Here is a 23232-nt window from a genome sequence, read left to right as displayed (position 1 = left end):
GGCAAACAAAGTTACCAAAATTGTGGAATCTGCGGCGCCAGCTCCAATTGACCCAAGCTAAGTAAAGTCCCAAAAAGAAACCAAGGAGCATGGGCCAAAGTTGGCGGAAAGAAAAATGCGACTCATAAAAGAAGATTACGGCCCGAATTAATTATCATCTCCAAAAAAGGTGACGTCATTTATGCCGATATCCTCAGGAAGGTCAAATCCGATCCTAAGCTGAAGGACCTTGGAGAAAACGTCAGCCAAATCAGACGCTCCCAAAAAGGAGATCTGATGCTGGAGCTGAAAAAGTGTCCCGGAAAAACAGTTGAAAATTTCCTCGGCAAGGTAGAGAAGTCCTTGGGAGAAGAAGCACAAGTACGGGCCAGAAAGCAGGAGATTGTTATACAATGTGAGGACATTAAAGAAATCACCACCAAGAAGGATATCCACGACGCCTTAGAAAAGCAGTTCGGACCACCAGTCGTTTGTCGACTCAGGGAGCAGGTGTCCCCCAAGCGCTGCGTTTGAGGCCTGCAATTTGACCACATAGCGGCGAAATGCACCGGTGAGCGTGACAGGTCAAAAAGTTTGCAGAAAATATGGGGAGAAGGTCATATGTTCAGGGAGTGCAAGACTGAGCCTCAATGTATGCTGACTGTCGGCCCGTTGCAGGCAGCAGCAGATGCCCAGTGTTTAGGAGAGCCTTGAATGCAGGAAAGAAATGAGGTTGATACAAATCAACCTCTGCAAGGCAGCGCAAAACCTTCTCTCGCAGACCATCTATGAAAAGGGAATCGAAGCTGACATAATCAGTGAGCCTTATCGCAATAATAAGAGCGGTGCCTGGACTGCAGATGTAACTGACAAGGTGGCCATATGGGCGTGTGGAAATTAAGCTATTCAAGAAGTGATGAAGTTTCCAGAAGTTGGATTCGTCAGGGCAAAAATAGCTAGTATCTATATATATAGTTGCTATGCTGCACCAAGCGCGACGATAGCAGAATCCGAAGGAATGCTAGATAGACTAGTCTCGGATGCAAGAAGTCGAAATCCCAAGATCATAGCAGGAGATTTCAACGCGTGGGCCGTGGATTGGGGCAGTTGCACTAAGAAGACCAAGGGCCGTATCCTGCTCGAGTCTTTCGCGAAGCTAGACTTGGTGCTTGTCAATACGGGAATTGATTCCACTTTTCGTGGGACAGGGTCAGGCTCAATAGTCGATCTGACATATGTGAGTACCACATTGGCAAGGAGAATGGCATGGTTTGTCAGTAAGCATTATACTCACAGCGACCACCAGGCAATTTTCCTCCAGATCGAATATGGACGCGTTCCTGCGGAGGTGGAAACCAGGGCCGGCCCATAAAAAGGTTTGAAGAGGATTCATTCATAGAGATGCTATTGGGAGGCCACAATCCCGGTGGTGTGGCTACAGAAAAGGTAGAACTGCTATGCCGAGGCGGCGAGTCCTCGTAAAAACGCGCTCAAACTATTGGTGGAATGAAAAGATTGCGGTGTTACGGAATGCATGTTTTCGAGCTAGAAGGTTCTACCAACGATCTAGAGGAAGACTGGACTTCGACGAGAAACGGCAAAGGTATGTGAACCTTCAAGGTAGGCTTAAGCAGGTTATACGGACCAGCAAGCGAGAATGCTTCAAGGAACTTTGCGCAGAGGCAGACCGAAGCCCCTGGGGAACAGCGTACAGGATGGTTATGAAGAAGATGAGAGGGCGAACACCACAACCCGCATCTTCTGCTCGACATCGTGATGGCGCCCTTGGACGTCTACACCATACCTGCGGTAACTGAGGAGGAACCTGCGCAAATTTGCCGGAGAATTAGTGATAACAAAGCACCCGGTCTGGATGCTATTCCCAATAGAGCTCTTAAACTCGCTGTTAAAACCAGACCCGACTGGTTTAACAGCGTTTTTGAAACATGCATGGTATAAGGAGTTTTCTCCAACCGGTGGAAGAGGCAAAAACTAGTTTTACTCCCGAAGCCGAATAAGCATCCAGAACACCCATCATCATACCAACCGATTTGCCTCATCGACATGGTAGGAAAGATGCTCGAAAGGGTCATCTACAATAGACTGCTCCCTATCATTAAATATAAGGATGGACTATCGGAGCGACAATTTGGATTTTGACAAGCCCACTCAACAATCGACGCCGTAGACGTTGTTTTGAAGCTGGCTCGAGACGCAATGTCGTCTTAAAAATGCTGTGACGTGGTAACGTTGGACATCAAAAATGCCTTCAATTCCGCTAACTGGGAGTGAATAGCTCACTGGCTAAAACGGGTGTCCCTAGTTATTTGACTAAGCTCCTCGACAGTTACCTTTCGGAGAGGACACTTTGGTACGACACGAATGAGGGATCCAAGCATGACATCGTCACCGCGGGAGTAGGGTCCCCTCTTGCGGAACCTCATGTACAATGGGTCCTTGTCCTTCCCGGGCCAAAGGAGGCCACGATAATCGTTTTCGCAGATGATCTAGGTATGATTGTCGTCGCGAATCAACCTGAAGACGTTGAAGTGCACGCTAACGAAACCATTAGCGCCATAAAAGCGTGGCTGGAGATGGTTCAGCTTGACCTCGCTGAACAAAAGACGGACGCGGTCTTGATTACCAACCGTAGGAAGAGGAAATGGAAGGTTAATATTCGTGTTGGTGGTCGCATCATCATTTCGAAACCGGTTACCAAATACAAATCTGTTAGGTGACGTCCCCCATTCTCCATACATTGCGTAAACCGATTTCTGGCGTTTGTCATGACTCTTGTTAGCATAGCAGGTGTTATGTTGGCAATTTCTTCTTGGATGTTAGTCTTCAAATCTTGTAGGGTTCTTGGACGGTTCACATAAACACGGGATTTCAAAAAACCCCATAGAGAAAAATCACAAGGGGACAGATCGGGAGAGCGTGCCGGCCATTCCAAATCGCCTCTAATTGAGATAAGGCGCTCTGGAAAGTGTTCCCTCAAAAGAGCCATCGATGCTCTTGAAGTGTGTGCTGTTGCACCGTCTTGTTGGAACTTCTCACAGAACGATCGAATAGTCCAAGGGCAGATGCGTGTTTGCGTGCAGAACGCCGTGGAGATCGCAACATTGACGCTCTCACTGCTTCAATGTTCTCAGGTGATCTAACGGGCGGAGGGACTCCAGTTCTTCCTTTTGTCGCACTTGCAGTTTGTCTGAATGTAGTGACCCATGTAACAATTGATTTGCGGTCTGGGACGGGAGCCAACGGGGCTAAATTAAAGCGATTCCGAAATGCACACTGTGTTGCAATAACCGAACATCCGCTTGAAAAGTAAACCTCAACAGCAAAGGCACACTCCTCACTATTCCAACGCATGATGGCGACTGAACCGTGTCGGGACAAAACTTTACAGTATCCCCTCTTGAACGAGACCACTAGCGCTCCGCTATGACATCAACTAACTGAGTGGCGCGCATTTTAAAAAAGGAAGTTATGCTGCCGCACCCTGTACCTAGGGGTGATGATTGACGCTAAAATCAATTTCAAGGGACACCTGGACTATGCCTGTGAGAAAGCGGCAAATACCAGCGTATCATTAGCCCGGATGATGCCTAACATTGGAGGCCCAGTTTGGGAGGACGCACCGGCGTGTGAGAGTAATCGGAGGAGGTAAATATGACTTACGGCTTAGTGGTGCCAAGGGTGTGCCGCGCCTTCAGAACAATATTCGGCGACGCAGCGTGTGTTATTGCGGGAATGATCCCGATAGACATTCTGGCAAGTAAGACACGATGCCTGTACGAGAAAAGGAAAATGAATCCTCCTGAAAAGGATGCAGAATACCGAAAGGCGGCAAGGCGAGGGTCGCTGGGATGGGGGATGGGATGACTGGCAGAGGGGTCGCTGGTCCCACACTTTGATTCCCCATATTGAGGAGTGGACTCAGCTACACTGTCCACTATTTTTCTGGGAGAGGAGTCTGAAAAACTCTCTGAAAACCAACCTACTCGTAAGCCCCCAGAAGCTCCCAGTCGTCGGGGAAACGTTGAAGTCGGAAGGAAACTGGTGTACGGTGAACTCCGCAATCAAAAGAATACCAGAGGAACTTGGAAAAGCGGGGCGCGCAAAGAGGACGCGAAGAGCGGAGGGCTTGGTCGCTTAAAACGCAGTCCACCCCGCAAAGTAATGCTCTGCGGCGGTTCCGCGGGGAAAGACGAAGGAGAAAGTGGGGGTGGTTTTAATGGGTGAGAATCCCACACGCTTCTGCAACCTGGCGCGGCAGTGTCTTTGTAAGATTTCCACCTCCATCCATAATAAAACGACAGACATGACAGACGGACACAGACAGTAAACCGATTTTAATAAGGTTTTGTTTTACACAACAGTCGGCTGTTTCTATGGTTTTGAACCCTACTGTATATTTGTTCGCCATTTAGTTTCTTGTATCTCATTCTCAACTCTAGAGTTAGTTAATTTACTGAAAATAGATAGAAGTTGTTAATCAACTCTCTAATACTTTACATATGCATATTGTCTACATCAAAATCGACCATGATTCCATCCTATACACCTACCTGAATCCTGAGATGCACAGTTTCCCAAACTTATACAGGTGCGTATCCTTAAACCCTGCTATAAATATCGTAAAGATTCTCCTTACTTCCTATATCACATATCCAAACCTATGACTTAAGCTTAATATGTCCTTGCTTTCCCAATACACTTTGGAACCTTGCCTAGACACTTCCTTCTGCAACCACATCCCCCAACAGATGTCCCTTTCCCAATACTAATTTTTGTTTCTCACAAAGGGGTGGTTTACAACAATAACAACCCATCAACTACGACCGTTTGGGCATGGGCAGAAACGCATAAACAATATAACAGGATTGCTCTCTTGCTGGGTGGTGGTGGGTGAACGAGTGGCTGCTTCTCCTCCACCCTCCAATTGTTTTATTGATCCGCATAAAGTTCAGTCCACGAAGATTTTTAATTCAAGTTTTCCAGTTTGCCTGCAAAAACGTGAACGCGTGGTCGACCATATTTTTCGCACTTTTCACGTATTCCGTGAAGGGGATGTCCTCACCAGCCTTGCTGGTAGTGTATGCCCGGAACTTCGCAGCCAGGTGCCAGTGCCAATACATTTAGGAATAGCTTTTGTGACGTCGTCCTTTCTTTTGTTCCTCGGTCGATCCTCCACAGCTCGTGCCGGCGTGAATTCAATTTTCCGACAAGGCGACGCGACGGTCTGTGTTTCTGATAAGTGTCGTGGCGCTCATTTGTGCCCCCAATGCTATGATAATAATCCTGGAAAGTAGCCTGTGAAGCCAAAGAGGATGAAAATTTCAACAGTGGTATCGCGAGTGGAATGTGAATGGCGACGACGGACATGATGCACTTCTAAGTGAACAAGAGCCAGTCATACCGACGCGAGGTTGGCCCACACCGAGACTTGAGTTCCCCAACCTTTCACACCAAGCATTTGGTTCCTTTCCGCGTAATTCAGTGTAAATGTGATGTCCTTCGAATGATTTCCCACGGAAAGAAATTCGACGGCGCTCCGAAAATGCAGGCCGTGATGGTGGGTTGACAACACAATTCCAATCGGGAATCAGCGTTCTCGCTTATCGATTTTTCACAGAAATTCGTCACTTTTACGATAGTTGTTTCCCCCCTCGAACGTCCTTCGAGCTCTCCCTCTCCACGTCCAGGCAGCGACCACCGTCGCGCCGATAGCAGCGAATAATAGAAAAATATCCGGTAAAGTAACATTTTCTGATAATCCACGGCATAACTTCGGAAGGGTAATTGCATTCAACGGGAACAATGGTAGCGGACATGGCTCCATGCAAGTAGTCAGTGGGACAACAAGGCCACTAGCGAAGGGGTGACCTGGGGAGGGTGGAATAGAGTAGACAAAGTAGACAGAGAACGCATAACAACGGATTTAAAGCAAATATGAAATCAACTCGAGAGTTGTTTTGATGAAGAACGAGTGCAAAGTGCCACAAAGGGTAGACGCTTGGGGAGGGTTGTTGTTCGTCCGTTCATTGATTTTCGCTTTTTCTTGTTCATTTCGCGTCTCATTAGTTCTTTACATAGTTTTTTCCACAGAAAATAGAACAATACGTCTGACATGATTCCCTAACCTAACGTAACGTAAAATTTTTATTTAAATTTCCGGGGAAATGCATAAAAAGATACAATAGAGCTGAAGAATCTTCGTAAATCAATTCAAAAACTACAATTTTATGTATCTCCTCTTTGCAATCTTTTGTGGCATATAGGGATCAACACAGTTTATCTTACGTTGTTACATTTTTCTCCAATTTTGATATCTCCATGAGAGCGTGCTTCAGTTTCAATAGCATCACATTTAATACTGTGCAAGTGATAAACCTATAACAGCGGACCATCACAAAGACGAACACAAACAACAATTATCAATCCGATCACCCGGGCAAAGAGAGCGAGAAACTAATAATCAACCAACTTCTTGCCAATAATGTGAGAAATATGTTGATTCCCCTCCTAAATTGTAATGCATTTAAATTTAGACAGATCCTTGCGAAGTAATAATAGTTGCCCTCGATAGGCGAGGCACTCACATAGAAAATGTTCCGTGGATTCCGCTTCTTCATTACAGAATGAACACGTATCATCTTGGATAATTCCTATTCTGAACATATGCCCGACTAGTGAATTATGGCCAGTCAGAATTCCCACAATACTCCTGTAAGTCTTCTTGCTTTTTGACAGGATAAACTTTGCAGTAAGTTTGTTTGGTTCTGACAGCTAAAGTGTGGTGTCTTTACCAGCATTAAGGCTCAGCCGCCTGTCATTATGGGAAGCTTATTCCGAGTTTTTGATAGCAGCATTAGCCAGTGCTACTGAAACCCCAATTGATGGTTCCGGTCCGGATATGGGGAAAATTGAACTCTCTTTTGCTAAAGCAACCGAGATTTCATTTCCTTCTGCACTACAATGACCGGGTACCCAGAGTGATTCCACCGTATTGAATCTAGAAACAGAGTTCAGTCGATTTCTACATTCCTAAACGATTTTTGAAGTGATCAAAGGACTGCTCAACGCCCTCAATGCAGCTTGACTATCGCTGCAGATTGCAAAGCACCCGCCCTTCAGCTGCTCGTCAACCATCCAGGTTGCCGTCCTTAGCATCGCATACAATTCAGCCTGAAGGACTGTATATTGTCCCAAAGGAAAAGCACCACTTCTCATTTTTATTGCAGAGGTAAACTCCTGCTCCAGAATCTTGTTCTGTTTTTTTAGGAATCGATGTAGAAGAGCGTAGCGTATGTCCAGACAAACATTCTTCTGATTCGTCGCAGTTTTCTCTTCGTTTCAAGATAACATCATATCTTCTACCAAACAGATGTATAGGAATCTGAGAATCAGAAGGCATTGCGAAAACTAGACTCAGTTCTCCCAATAACACTTCCAATGCTCTGTGCCCTCAACTCCATTGCTTCCCCATAGATCTATTCGAATTAGTCTATGAGCTGCTCTCATTGCAGTGCTCTGAATAAACAAATCCAAGGACTGCAAATTGAGTAATGCATTCAAAGCTGCGCCGGATATCGTGCTCATGACACCATGTTACCCAAATACAACGTTCTTTGCGTTCTAATTTACAGCGAAAACTCTTTTGTTTCTACCTTAAACTACCCACACTACGGATGCATAAGCAAACATTGGCCTAATTATAGCGACATATATCCACCTGAGGCGTAAGGCCTAAGTCCCAATGGCTAGGCAAGGGTCCACCTATACAGCTCATAAACTGTGAGAACTCGTTTCATCTCTAGCTCTTCCAACTTCCAGATATATCACTTCTTCGAAGAGTTGAAGGGTTGTTGTCCTCATCTCTGGAAAGCAAAGACCAAGTTCCTCCTTTTCGGAGGGCGATGGGGCACCAACTCTTAATCAAATCAACGGCGCGTTTTGTATTTCTACACACCATTCCAAGATCTCGACCAACAACGACCACAGCCACGTCATCCGCCTACATAGCCCGTAAACGGTGAAAACTCATTTCATCTTTATCTTTACATGTTTGTTCCAAAGAAGCATGTCTAGAATAACTCCCAGATATTTCACTTCTTCGGAGAATTAAAGAGTTGTGCCCCTCATCTCTGTAAGGCTAAGACCATACAGTTTCCTCCTTTCTTTAAATAATTCCATTGTGGTTTTATTTGGAGTTCCTGAACATCGATTCCTGCAGCACCAACTGCCAATCAAATCAACGACGCGTTGTGTATTTCTACACACCATTCCGAGATCTCGACAAACAACCAACAGAGCCACGTCATCCGCATAAACTTGCAAGTGTATTGGCAGATTTTTTTTAGTTCGCATAGTAGTAAGTTGATCAGCATACTCCACGAAAATGACGTCGCTTCCATTGTTAGGTGCTTCAGCACACAGCAATCTAGCGTAGATCCTCTTTATTAGAGTTTCGCAAACACTATGCTCTCTGGCGGCATCACAGAGCTTTTGGAAAGGCACACAGTCAAACGCCCCTTCAATTTTTACAAACATCCCCATCGCGTACTCATAAAATATAATAATAATAATCGTTGGCGCAACCATCCATAGGCCCTGATCCTTGACTTCATTCAAGACCGTAACGCTACATTAGAAGATTACAGTATCCTATAGGAGGCAATGTGGTCAGCATTGCGCTCGCCCGAGATTATTACTCTGATATGACTTAGGTACTCATTCACAACTGAGTCGGTTGATATCCGACGTCAAATCACGATACAAATCTCACTGCCACCAGTGAGATTCGAACCGCGACCTTTCATACGATAACCTTGTGTTCTAACCACGCAGCTATCCGGACACATTGCGTACTCGCCTTTCAAAGTTGCGTCCTCTATCTATGAAAAGATGAAGAGCACACTCACAGCACTTTCCACGTTGATAAACAAATTTTTAAACTTTCCGTTGTTAAAGGACTATTTCTTGACCATTTGCCAACGAATTTTATCGTTGTTTACTGTTGTTGACGTGGTTTTGAACCTCGACTCTCATTAGACGCTTCCACCTTCATCCTTCGTACCCCTCTCCTGTTGACTTCCCTTGGCCTCCGACGTAGCAACGCTCCAAGGCCAAACTCAATGGTTCCATTGTGCACGCCAGGATGACGGATGTGAAGTTATTTGACACAAAACGATAGGCAGAAAGCTCCTCTTTGAATACAATCCAAGTATTGACAAGTTAGTTGAAAACAATCATGTCTCCCAGACAAGTCCACCGAAACAACCAAACCGTTACGAACAAGTTTGGAATATTATTCAAATTCCACGTTAACTGAACTCCATCCATTCATCGAACTTCATTCAAACACGGGAGCGATACCCAAGCTCGATCGGGGTCATTACTACCCTTCAAACGCCACAAAGTCAATGAAGAAAACTTATTTTCCAGCCGCCAGAAAATCGTACATTTCTGCATTTTCTAGAACACATTGGCGTTCTTCACGGGCAAACACCTCTCTTCAGTTTTCGCCCTCAATATCCGCAAGAAATAGCTTGGCACGTGGAATGGGTTTTCTAATATGCCTAGCATATCTGTCCATGTTACGAAATTGAAGGCATTTCTGACATCAAGCGTTATGAGGAACACTATCCGGTAGGATCGGCGGCTGTGTACCTCAGTTCGATGAACTGCATCTACCACCTCCATAACAACATCCACCGTGGATCTCCCTATTCTGAACCCGGACTGCCTCAGCTACAAATCCCGGCAGCGCGGATTACTCCAGCGAGTCTGCTCCTAATGTGCTTTCGAGCCGCATCATATATATAATATATATATAGGTCCCAGGCGAAACGTGGATTGGTACCCACGATGGAGCATAAAACCTGGGAAATGCCTGCTGAACCAACACCAAAAGCTCTACTGCCAAACCCTATCTTCACCTCCACGTGGTGACCGGTGGGAGCTCTTTCTTAACGAAAAGCTGCAGACGGAGAAGGATGAAGGCGAGTCTCCCGCGCCTAAAAACGGGACAAATTGTACCAACTGGTCCTCCAGGTTGGGGGTTGGGTAGGGCTGACAATTCTACACGGAAAACAACTTTTTACGAAGCCACAACAGGAGCCTCGGATTGGACGAATTACACAACGACGAACCCAGCAACGACAACGGAATAACGATTTGCGCATTTTCTCATGGAATGTGCGCTCCCTGTACAGAGATCAAGCTGATGAACAGCTAGCCGATACCCTGTTCCAATATAGTGCTGATGTAACAGCGTTACAGGAGATGCGTTGGACATGGACCGGTTTCGTGGAGAAGAGACGCTACACTATATATTATAGCGGCCATCCAGTAAACCATGTGCTCGGAGGAGGTTTCTTAGTCAACCAAAAAATGAAACCTGCTGTTATCAGCTTTGAAAACATAAGTGAACGGTTATGCACAGTACGTTTGCGAGACAAATTTAGAAATATAAGCCTCATAAACGTTCACGCCCCTACAAAGGAGCCTGCAGAGTCGGAGAAGGATACCTTCTACGAGGCAGATGAACAGACCCTCGAAGCCTGTCCGAACTATGATATCAAAATCATAGTTGGAGATTTCAACAGTCAAGTAGGGACGGGACCCGTATTCAGGCGATACGTTGGTTCCCATAGCTTACATAGGGATACCAATGATAACGGACAGCAGATTATTCAGTTAGCAGTATCGCACGAAATGGTTGTTGGAAGTGCCTGGTTTGCACTGAAAGCGGGCCACAAACAAACATGGTCCTCTCCAGACCGAACCACTTTCAACCAAATTGACCACGTGCTAATCGATCGCTGCCACTTCTCAGCCTTGATGAATGTCAGAACATATAGGGAGATCACTATCTCGTTAGCATGGTGCTCCGAGCTCGAATAACAACACCAACCAAAATCCTGGTGAATTCCACACACGGTTGTTGGCAACCAACAGAGCCTATTTCAGCTTACAAAAACTGTTCCACTCGCAACGTCTCACCATAAGGTCAAAGCTCTTACTGTATGAGACAATGATCTCATGTATTCCTCGGAGACTTGGGATCATAGCAAGAAAAATTGTAAACTCTTGTCCAAATAACCAAATAACTGGGTGAGATCCTTGATAGCGATAGGTGCGGTTTTGTCGGTAACATTGGCAAGGCCAGGAGCCTTCTTCAAACCGAGTACGCAACTGAGGTCGTCTTTCGTTCTTATGCAAAACCCGCTTACTGGCCTAGCAGGGTGTAAACTCGGTAAAAGTGGATCACTGCCCGGGGAATTTGCAGATAAGTCACAAACACTGCTCCTTTGGCATCGCTCCTCACCCAGTTTCCATTAGCAAGCCTTAAGTCTGTACAGGTCGCTTCAGCTTTTTGGTTGGTCCATAGGGATAAGTCGGGGATGTGATATGGACTGATACTGCTCGTAAAGTGCTAGAAGTTACTTTCTGTTTCTGCTTTCAGAGCACTTCTCAGCTTCTTGGTGGCGTTTGTGAGCTTTTCCTTCAGTCTCGGAGATTGATGTTCATGTCATTCCCACCTCAAATTTCATTTACTCCTTATCAGCTATTGTGTTTCAGTCGACGATATTTTCCTGTACCCACCGCATTGCTCGACAGCATTGTTGATGTCGTGACAAATTTCCAGTGGACCTCTGACGTGGTGATGAGCACTGATGTATTTCTTCTACTTGTCTACTAGTTAGTCCTCTTATTTGTTAGTTTTTCGTGCCTGTGATTAAAATAGGGGAGTGATCCGAAGATAAGTCAAAATTGGCTGTAGCGCAAATCTGGCCTCCACACATGTTTTTTGTACAAGTCAGTACCCACGTACTCGAGGAGGCCGATCAGACCTGAGTCTGCAAGGGACTCATCTAAAGTGGCTTCGGCCACGAAGCCTCACCGGAAGTTATCTGGTACCATGGGAACCGGGACGGCCTTCTGAGAGCATATGCTGCAGGAAAATTCCTGGAGGATGTGTTTTCGGCCCGGTTATTTGCGGTTGGCCCCCTAGTGGGAGTTTGATGGTGGTTGTGGTTATACCTACATCACGGGCAGAGCTCCTCAGAGCTCAAGCATGGAGTTGCGCTGTACAACTCGGGTGCCGTACCCCTTAGTTGCGGCAGAAGTGTTAGATAGGCATCGCATCCACTGGTATGAATGCTGAGCCTGCACTCAGTATAAACCAGGACCGCTGTGCTTGCATGGCGGGGCTCTGATTGTGGTCCCAAAATCAATCCGTGTCCGAAGAGGACCGTGGGATTATGCCTACACGGCAGGTACTCATGTTAAATCCCCAGGACTTTCATGTACAAGTCAGTAGGCCAATACCTAGGCTGTTCTGAAAAAGAACATTAAGCCCTCTGGACTCGCTCATGACTTTGTCTGCCTTTCGGAGAAATTATTATTGATCCCCAGTGGATATGATTGGCATTATAGTCCTCAGTGACTAGAAATTTCTCTCCAAGTGTGCTTAAGGAATCGTTTGTGCAAGAATCGTTTCGGAGATCAGCAAAATGTCTATAGAATTGTCGATTAAGAATCTGTACAGCTCAAGTTTGTGTTGGCTGATCTGCATTGATGTCGTAGTTTGTGTCAATGTGACGAGAAATCCCTCTAAGCTTTGCGAAGCGGGGTTCATTGGTGCTTGACCTTGGGAAGTGGATTTAAGGACCGTTGCATAGCTAATGGCGGACTGATACTGACAGTTGTGACTGGCAACCGCACAGTTATGAAATATGATTTGGTTATTTCGTGTGGCTGCTGACCTGGCTGGGTTCGCATCTTTTGCTTAATATCCATATACACTGAACTTCCTCTGTAGTTAGCAGTATGTGGTAAACCGCAGTTACTGCAAGATTTGGCACTTAAGTCCTTCTTGTTTTTAGTGCAGACAGTTGTATTATGTAAACCTTCGCAGATTACAAAAACACTCGGCAGGTCTGGCATTACACTTTCCCATTCCTCTTATGGGGTTCTTAAACCAGAATTTTTCGATGGAGGAGATATTTCAAATTGTAGATTTTTTGCGTCTCGCCCTTTTTTAGGTTTTTCTGCTTTGGTTCCAGTACGACACGGTATAGGGGCTGTGGAATTTTATTCCGGTCAATCAAATTGTGTACCGAATTAACCGTGAATCCTACAACTTCCAATGTTCTTTGGCTGTCATTCGTTTCTACCCCTGATTAAATGTCTATCAATGCAACTAGAAGACCCTTTGCACTTTTCAGTTGGTAGGTATAAAATTGTTCTCCTACCTTTTCGAATTCGGACGCGACCTTTCTAAAATTATTTTCGTCGTAAATTTGGAAGGATGTAGGCCTAAATCCAAAGTCCATCCAAAATGAGGCTCTGGCGATGCCCAATTTAGCTTATCAACGCCGGATCGACTCTTCTATCTCTACTTCGATACTGGCTGCTACGACGGCTGTATTTTCCTCATTTCGCACCAATCTATTTATGCTTTGTGGCATAATGTTGAGAGGAGTTTACTCACCATTGCCTTCGCACTGAAGCCATGATGAAGACCGAGCCTACGACAAATTCACCCCATTTACAACCCGTTTACCGTATTTACAACTAGACCGGAATTTCATTATGCTTTTAACCATGAGTGTCCGAATAGCTCAGTGATTAGAGCACTGGGTTATCATACGGAAGGTCGCGATTCAAATCTCACTGGTGGCAGTGGGATTTGTATCGTGGTTTGACGTCGGAAACCAGTTGGCTCAGCTGTGAATGAGTATCAGAGTCAAATCAGGGTAATAATCTCGGGCGAGCGCAATGCTGACCACATTGCCTCCTACAGTGTCCTGTAGTGTACCGTTACGGTCTTGAATGAAGTGCTCTAACACACTTCAAGGCCCTGATCCAATATGGATTGTTGTGCCAGCGATTGTTATTATTATTTTCAACCATATCTAAATTTGACAAATTAATATTCGAGGAACCCCAAAAACCCCCTCAACTGTTCCTTTGAGGAAAAACATTTGAATTAAGAGAGCTTCTCTAGTAATTCTCCAACACAAATGTAAGCACGCGTGATCTTCTACACCCTATTCTTAACACCCACACAAGGCAAACTGGAAGAGCGTGGCTGCGACATACGGCTTAAATCAGCAACTGATTACTTGGTACACTGACGGATCCCTCACAGCAGAGGGAGCGGGTGCCGGTGTCATTGGTCCAAGGAAAATGTACTTTGAGCCAATGGGCAGGTACACTAGCATATTCCAGGCGGAAATTTACGCCATAGACAAATGTGCCACCTTTAATCTGCAAAGGAACTATAGGGGCAGAAAGCTATTCTCACCGATAGCCAAGCAGCGATCAAGGCACTTAGGTCCAACCAGGCGAACTCTAAACTGGTATGAGAATGCCTTGAGAAACTGAATACACTCGGCTGCTGGTTTGGAAGGCAATGAGGTAGCGGATGAACTAGCCAAGAAGGGAGCAGGGATGCCTTTACACGGGCCAGAACCCTTCTGTGGAATCGGAAACGGTTTCATGGCTATGAACCTAAGAAACGAAGAGAAACGGTTGAGGGAACTATACTGGGCGAGCCTACCAGGGATGGAGCAGTCCAGGGTGCTTATTGGGGGATACGAACCCATGCGTACAAAGGATTGCTTAAACCTCACCAAAAAGAACCTCCGAATCATAGTGGGAATTCTCACTGGTCATTGTCGGCTGAACTATCACCTAGGGAAGCTAGGGATATCTACGGACACGTCCTGCAGGTTTTGTGAGGAGGAGGACAAAACCTCTATGCACGTCCTGGGACAGTGTCCGGCACTTGTGCAAAGTAGGTCGATACATCTGGGAGACACTTAATACCAGATGCAAAGCTGAAACTTCTGGAAGTGGGGAACATACTAAAGTTCCTAACGGTTACAGGCCTGCTTGAGATATTATGATCAACAGGTACACTATAACCAGTAAAAGGGGCACAATAGTTCTTCAAGGACGCGGTGCGACTTTCCCTTAACAGAATAATAATAATAATAACACCCACTCAACGGGAACTAACTCGTACTCAAAGAATTCTCTCCTATCCAAGTACTTTGTCGTGTACGATTCTTACGACTACCCCCATTTTCCTTTTCACCTGTTAAGTAAACACAAAGTACAAAGATACGAAAAGGTCAACAAGTTGCCGCCGGACACCTCAATTGTGTTCAGGTAATTTTCTCGTCTCGCACATATCCTTATGCGAGTAAGGGTCGTTTCCCATAGAATCGAAGACCAGCGGTCTTCCCAGAAACAGGTGAATTTTACGCTACTCACGAAATACTTGTCTTCTCGTTGCAGTGACATTGAATACTTTTCTTGCTATCGTCGCCCAAGGAGTTTATGGGGGTTGGGAGGATGCTTTTTTCGCTGACATCGTGTCGCCGCCCAGTCCAAAGTTCTCAAAACCGTCTGATAACACATTTTCTTGTTTTTCCTGCTTAAGTAATGCAAGAAAATAGGTTCTGTGACAATAGGGCTGCCGCTTTTTTCCTTCAAGGAAGGAAGAAGAGGTTTTCAGATATTCTTTCAAAGAACGTCTTAATATTAGGCGAAGACAGCTTTACGGTTTCTTACCAGTGCAGAGGCGATTTACCTTCAAATTGTTCAGCATTGCGTGGCATTTTGCTAAGTTTTATTCAATAGGAGACGCGCAGCTTTTTCCAAACTTAAAGTTAAGTCTTAACGCAAATGTAATTTTAATGATATCTAAAGCTTGGGAAAACGTCAAGCAGACCTCTGTAGCCAACTGCTTTCAGGATGCAGATTTTAAAGATCTCTCGAAAGGAGGGTGTAAAATATATATAGTAATGTTGGGTATCAAATAAAAGGTCTTGATTAGTACTTTTCAATGCAGGTCTTAGTTTTGACATCTCTTTGAAAGGCAAGGAGTACGAGGAGTCGAAAGTGATGATTTCTTCTCGGACACTTCCCAACCGAAAAATTTGAAAGAAATCATGAAGCTGCCGGTGGCCAGGCTGCAAAATATTCTCCATATCGATATCTGCTCAAATTAAATTAATAATAGTATAATACAATATTTTTGGAGAAAATTGACTAGAAACCCGCCTTAGCGTTATCCTAAAGTTAATATAGACTATAGTGGAGCATGTTATCCCCAAGTTCGATCAAAATCACAGTTACAGTATTTGAAATAATTAAGACTTGTTTTTTTCTATTCGCTAGTGTTATTTATTGGTCTTGCAAATACCAACTTGTTAGCACTGATGAAGGGAACAAGTGGTTTCCAAAATATCAGTATATGCAAGATCAATAAATAACACTAGCGAATAATCAAGTTTTCATTATTTCAAGAAGTTCAGATTGTCCCAAATCATTGATTATTAGTTTTCCTTCAACTCTTAGAGATGGGATTGATTTGCTTCTGTTTTTTTTTTTGATGAACCTGTAAATTTTCCAAAACTTGTCCGGTCCTTGCTGGAATTGGTTGCACTTGCTCCTATTGAAGTAAAAACAGGAAGATGAGGTGAATTAAGCGCACATCAAACTGAAATGTCCCCTACATTGATTTTAGCGTCGGTGAGTAAGAGGCCAATCGTGGAACTATAGCCGTTACCTGCGAAGACAGTAGATTCGGAAGGTACATGTATCAATATGTCTTATTTTCTCTTGCGCAATTCCATAACCTATGCCTGTATGCTTGGCGTTTAAGTCTCCATAGTATAAAAATCCATTTAAAGAAGTCAGCTGTTCTATATCTCTCTTTAAAATTTCGGATACCAGTCGACTCAGCTGTGAATGAGTACCTGAGTCAAATCAGGGTAATAATCTCGGGCGAGCGCAATGCTGACCACATTGCCTCCTACAGTGTACTGTAGTGTACCGTTACGGTCTTGAATGAAGTGCTCTAACAAACTTCAAGGCCCTGATACAATATGGATTGTTGCACCAACGATTATTATTATTATCATGAGGTAGCATTATCGTCTCCAACAAATCCTGAGACCGTTGACAATTTCTCCTATCTAGGGTCGAAAATCACAACCGATAACAACTACGATGATGAAATCCGCGCACGGTTGTTGTCAGCCAACAGAGCCTATTTCAGCTTACAAAGACTGTTTCGCTCGAAACGTCTCACCATAGGGTGAAAGCTCTTACTGTACAAGACAATGATCTTGCCAGTCCTCATGTATTCCTCGGAAACTTGGATTCTTAGCAAGAAAAATGGCGAACTCTTGGCCGCGTTCGAGAGAAGAATCCTCCGAAGAATTTTTGGCCCCCTACATGAGGATGGACGATTCCGTAGCCTACATAATGACGAAATCTATGAGCGATACCATGACCGTCCGGTTGTGAATAAAATCCGGCTCAATAGGTTACGGTGGGCGGGTCACTTAATCCGTATGGATGAAGATGATCCCACCCGGAAAGTCTATAAGGGCAATATCTATGGTAGAAAAAGAAGACGAGGCAGACCCTGCCTAAGATGGAGCGATGGCGTGGGCCAGTACGCCAGACAGCTTTTAGGGATATCGAATTGGTGGACCTCGGCGCAAAACCGGGATGTCTGGAGTTCCTTATTAAGACAGGCCTAGACCGGATACCGGTTGTTGCGCCATTGATGATGATGATGAACAAATCCTTCTACACAAATATATCCATTACGCTAACAATTGGAAGTATCGGACGTACAGCTTGCTATGAAAAATTGCCCCATTCCGTTATATTACTACATCCGTGCTTTAATATTTTGCGAACTTCCTATGAAGTTCTTTGCCTTCCTTTGCCTTTATTTTTGTTTAGTCGCTCCAGAGGATATTATGGCTTTTTTTCGTAACCGCTGATCCGCACTAGGTTTTACGATTCAGGGTAAATTTTTTGCTCATCTTCAAATTTGCAGTTTTAAGCAAAGGAACTTTCCGGGCGATTCTACCAGTCACTTTGAGCTTACTAATCCTAGTCGAATAGTTCATAATGAAACAACATTGCCAATTTCGCTTGCATTCGTCCTGGATGATTTGAACGGGCCGCGTTTCGCCAATGCAGCAATTCGATTGTTAGTCACTGGTGAAGATTTTCTGGGTACCCCTGGCCTTTCAATGGATATTTGCGGTTCCAACGCATCTGTAAAGAAATTTTAAGACCGTCCCATTAATGTGGCAATAAATTGGTACGTTTTCCCTTCATCCTGGAGCTGACGAACAAGTCATCTCTCCTCTACACTACAGCGAAATTCAAGACCCATTTAATATCATGACATTATAATATTATAATTATATCTATCTTTAGTTAAATTCTTTCATAATTCTCTCTTCTAAGTAATTCTGCAACTACGTAATTATTTAAATAAAATCATTCCAAAATTTTTTTCAACACACATCTATTTTACTTTCCAGCTCCTTTTCAAGACTGAACGAATAAAAAAGATACAATATTAACCAAAAACTAGTTTAACTGTAGGTACTCCCCCATTTCATTTGAAAAGAGCCTTACACACTATCGACCCGACTTTGTTTTACAGGACATACATACTTTTTCTAAACATTTTTCAAAATTAAAGATTCACACCTATCATTTCGTCGAGGTGTGTTCATACAAATGGCTACCTCGAGTAATTGATACTGATATTAAAATAACTAAAACAAGTGGACGCTTCAGGTATAAAAGGTATTGTGTATTTCTTTTATAAAGCTATTTTTGTGTACTTTTGTCCCATTAGTACATAGCACGTAGTATATGCATATGTGTGTATTCATCATCATCGGCGCAACAACCGGTATCCGGTCTAGGCCTACCGTAATAAGAAATTCCAGACATCCAGTTTTGCACCGAGGTCCACCAATTCGATATTCCTAAAAGCTCTCTGTCGTCCTCACCTACGCCATCGCCATCTCAGGCAGGGTCTGCCTCGTTTTCTTTTTCTACCATAGATATTTCCCTTGACTTTCCGGGCTGGATCATCCTCATCTATACAGATTAAGTAACCTATTGAGCCGGATTTTATTCACAACCTGACGGTCATAGTATCGCTCATAAATTTCGTCGTTATCTTCTTTCTTCTTCTTTCTTTTTCTTCAGCCTTTGTCCCGTTCACAAGCGGGGTCGGCTCGTCGTGATCGGCTTCGCCATTTGGCTCCATCGAATGCCTGATCTGGGTGCAATCTCGAGGCTTTCAAATCCCCATCCAGCGTATCAAGCCACCGTTGCTTAGGTCTGCCTTTTGGCCGTTTACCATCGACTTCGATGGCAAGTGAATTCTCGTTTGCACGAATTGCGTGACCATACCGTCGAAGACGCCTCTCTCGCAACTTTTCCACGATCGGTGCAACCCCATAACGATCGCGGATATCCTCATTTCGGATGTGATCTAAACGTGTGACGCCACTAGTCCAACGTAGCATCTTCGTCTCCATTATCGCAAGACGCCGTTCATTGTCTTTTATGGTCGGCCAACACTCAGAACCATAGAGAGAGACTGGACGGACGACATTGCGGTAAATTTTAGATTTGAGACGTTCGTTGATACGTCGATCACAAAGGACACCAGTTGTCGAACGCCACTTCATCCAGGTTGCGTTGATGCGTGAATGCGTGAAGCAATTTCATAACGCAGTTCTCCATTGGCTGATAGCGTTGACCCGAGGTATTTAAATCGCTCAGTTCTGGGCAGGTCACTGCCGCTGACAGTGATTATGCCTGTTTCATAGGGATCGGTCGTCAAAAATTCAGTTTTGTTTAAATCCAATCTGAGACCGTGTTGCATGAGGCAATCATTCCATTTTTGAACAAGTTGCTCGAGATCATTTTTGCTATCAGATGCTGGGAAAACATCATCTGCATAAAGCAGTATGTAGGGCGCTGGACGTTGGATATCCCGTGTGACGGTGTCCATAACAAGGACAAAGAGGAGTGGTGAGAGGGCACTTCCTTGATGAACACCAACAGAGACGCGAAGCGGTTTTGATACACCCGCCATACTTCGTACTTTACTTTTCGGATCGTGGTAGAGGAATTGAGCCCAGCGCACGAGTTCTTCTGACACGAAGTGTTGTCGTAAAGCATACCAGATGAGTTCGTGTGGTACACGGTCAAACGCTTTCTCTAGATCCAGTTCTTGACAAATCCGGCTTGATTCACGGTTATTTCAACCATTTCGCGAATACGGTTGTCTAGAATGCGTTCAAAAATCTTCATGGTATGGGAAAGTGACCGGATCGGACGGTAATTTGAACATTCTGCTGGGCTACCTTTCTTTTTCCATATTGGAACAGTGGTACTTTCTTGCCAGTCAGATGGTGTTCTTCCTTCCTGAATAACCCGGTTAAAGAATTCACTGAGCCACAGTGTTGGGTCCCAGCTCTTCGCTTTCCAGAGCTCAGATGCGATGTCGTCAGGTCCTGTTGCTTTCCCCGATTTCATTTGTTTTATTGCCTCCTCGACTTCAGTTGCGCTGACTGGTAGAACTGCTCCAAATGTCGGCAATGATTGTGGAAGTGGAGGATGAGCAAATTCTTCAGTTGAAATCTACTCGAAGTATTCTCGCCATCGTTCATCCTCATGTAGGGGGCCAAAAATTCTTCGGAGGATTCTTCTCTCGAACGCGGCCAAGAGTTCGCAATTTTTCTTGCTAAGAACCCAACTCTCCGAGGAATACATGAGGACTGGCAAGATCATTGTCTTGTACAGTAAGAGCTTTGACCATATGCCCTATGGTGAGACGTTTCGAGCGGAGCAGTTTTTGGAAGCTGAAATAGGTTCTGCTGGCTGACAACAACCGTGCGCGGATTTCATCGTGTTAACTGTTATCGGTTGTGATTTTCGACACTAGATAGGAGAAATTATCAACGACCCCAAAGTTGTAGTCTCCTATCTTTATTCTTCCCGTTTGATCAGTGCGGTTTGATGTTGTTGGTTGGTTGGTTCTCGGTGCTGACGTGGCCACCATATAGTTTGTCTTCCCTTCATTGATGTGCAGCCCAAGATCTCGCGCCGCCTGCTCGATCTGGATGAATGCAGTTTGTACGTCTCAGGTGGTTCTTCCCATGATGTCGATATCGTCAGCAGTAGTTGGGTGGACTTAAAGAGGACCTTACCCCTTGCATTTACCTCAGCATCACAGACCGCTTTCTCGGGAACCAGGTTTAAGAGGACGCATGCCCATCATAGACCGTTGTTGATATCGAATGGTCTTGAGAGTAACCCTGCTGCTTTTATCTGGCCTCGAACATTGGTCAGGGTCAGCCTAGTCAGTCTTATCAATTTCGTCGGAATACCGAATGTTGATTTTGTATGAGACAGACAACGCCTCTTTGCCAGTCGTCAGGCACTGATTCGCTTTCCCATACCTTGAGCACAAGTTGATGAGCCACTTTGTGTAACTGGTCGCCTCCATATTTAACCAGATCCATCGGCTCCTGGCGACTTAAGGTTTTTTAGCCGATGAATTGCACGGACTGTTTCTCCTAAACTTGGTGGTGGCAGTATTTATCCGTCGTCTTCAATTGGCGGGGCCTCCAACTCCCCAATGTTCTCGTCGTTCAGCAGCTCATCAAAGTACTCAACCCATTGCTCCAATATGCCCATTCTGTCAGAAATCAGATTTTCCTGTTTTAATGTTAGTAAGCTTAATATTTTTTTGGTAAACCTCTCAAATAGTTGAAATACATTGCCAATCGAAAACAGTGGCCTGCTGCATGGTTAATACGCTTTGTCTCATTTGAAGGTTTACAACAACAATTTATTTATTCAGTCTGCGCTCACCAATCAATGAGGAAATTGGGGTGCGACTCACATTTTAGAAGGAAGTCATTGCCATATCAGCTAACAACGGAAAATGATGAAGATTCTGTCCCTCTTATTGTTTCGAATATCATTTCTACATGAAATGTATGGTTTTCGAGTTATTTGCGAAAAATCGTTGAAAAACATGCATTTTTTTTTTGTACGGAAAATTTTCACTAAACATTTGTTGCTAAGAATCGAACATTTAATCGATTTCTGGTCATTTCGAATTCCATTTCGAAATTCCACTTCGGGGGTGTCACAGGGAGGCGTACATCGACGCTATATAACTGTTGTTTCTTATGTCACGCTCTGCCCTCACTCCAAATTTCATGTCAATAGGTCTTGACTGAAAGAATTCGGAAGTTGAAAGCTTTAATGACTGGACTATTGCTGACATACATTAATGCACTCCAAACAACATGAAATAATGAAAATCTGCAATAAACCCCGGTGGCTTCTAAAAGTTTCAAACGGAAACATTCCAAACACGTTTCCATAGAATCCGGCGACCGACAACACTCATCAATGTGACTAGCGCATCAGCCCAGAGACCCAAATTTCCAATGGCCATGCAAAGTCATTACGCCAAGCAACCCAAAAAAAAATGCAGGCAACTTGTAACCCAATACGACCCACACACAAACGCCCGCTACTTAGGACCACTATGCCCAGGGCACCCCCGCCTCCCAACCGCGCCTGCCCATAATCGCACCAGCAACCAAAACACTAAACTGTGCAGTGCATCAGGGGGCGGCAGGTTGATGTGCCCCGTGGTGATTACCGAGATCCATGCATGCACCGCAAGTGCAGTCGCGGCGGTCGGGGACAAGGGTTGGTCACAATCTGGCCATGGACCGCAGGCAAGCGACCCAAAGACCATGCTCTGGAGGTCGGCAAGTGGTGCACGGTGGGCGCACAGCGTCAGCACCGGCTCGGGATGCCACCGGGCTGGTGAGGTGGTGGTGGTGCGCCTGCTGCAAGAATTGGGCCAGTGCCGCCGCACATAGGACGTCACCATCCACACACATAGCACTCATTTCGGCGAAATCGAATTCGACCTGTTCTTCCCGCGCCCGCCCCTCATTCTGCCCTTGGCCGCTTGCGACCCTACACCAGACACCAGACCAGTCTTCTTCCCAAGTTCACATCACCACGAAAACGACCTGCTCAAGTCGAGCCTGAAGGCACGAAATCTTCTCGTCTGCGGAACGAAGGAGACACACAAGGAACGGCGCGACGAGCAAGAGTCCCACGCCGAGGGTTGCATTTCACCCAGGCAGCATTCCAACACCCTCTGCGAGCGAGTAAACAAGGCGTCGGAGACAGTGCGTTGTGAAAATTTTCTTTTGTTTCCAAACAAAGTGAGTGCGGAATTCGCAAGTGATTTGTTTTGAGTTTCTATCCCTGGCCGAGCACAGAATACGAGGAACGGTAAGTCCCAGTCTAGATCTGCATATTTTTAGAAGGACGTAGTTAGTTTCCCACCCA

At 45.0% G+C, this 23232-nt stretch overlaps 1 protein-coding gene across 3 annotated transcripts in view; it reads left to right on the top strand.

Moving 5' to 3' along the window:
- Positions 1-4906: 4906 nt before the first annotated feature.
- The window catches only part of LOC119655153 (protein charlatan), a 40264-nt gene continuing 21938 nt past the window's right edge, over positions 4907-23232 (top strand). For 2 of the 3 annotated variants that reach the window (XM_038060893.1, XM_038060891.1), the window contains exon 1: positions 4907-5557. The gene's annotated coding sequence lies outside the window, so the exon portion shown is untranslated. Of the gene's footprint in view, positions 5558-22611; positions 23176-23232 lie in introns of those variants that run through there. The other variant, XM_038060894.1, reaches the window with a different exon arrangement.

The sequence above is a fragment of the Hermetia illucens genome, chromosome 4 (assembly GCF_905115235.1).
Source record: "Hermetia illucens chromosome 4, iHerIll2.2.curated.20191125, whole genome shotgun sequence".
NCBI classification, from domain to species: Eukaryota; Metazoa; Arthropoda; class Insecta; order Diptera; family Stratiomyidae; genus Hermetia; species Hermetia illucens.
Note: the sequence above shows the minus strand (reverse complement) of the source record. Positions and strands in the feature narration are given on the sequence as shown.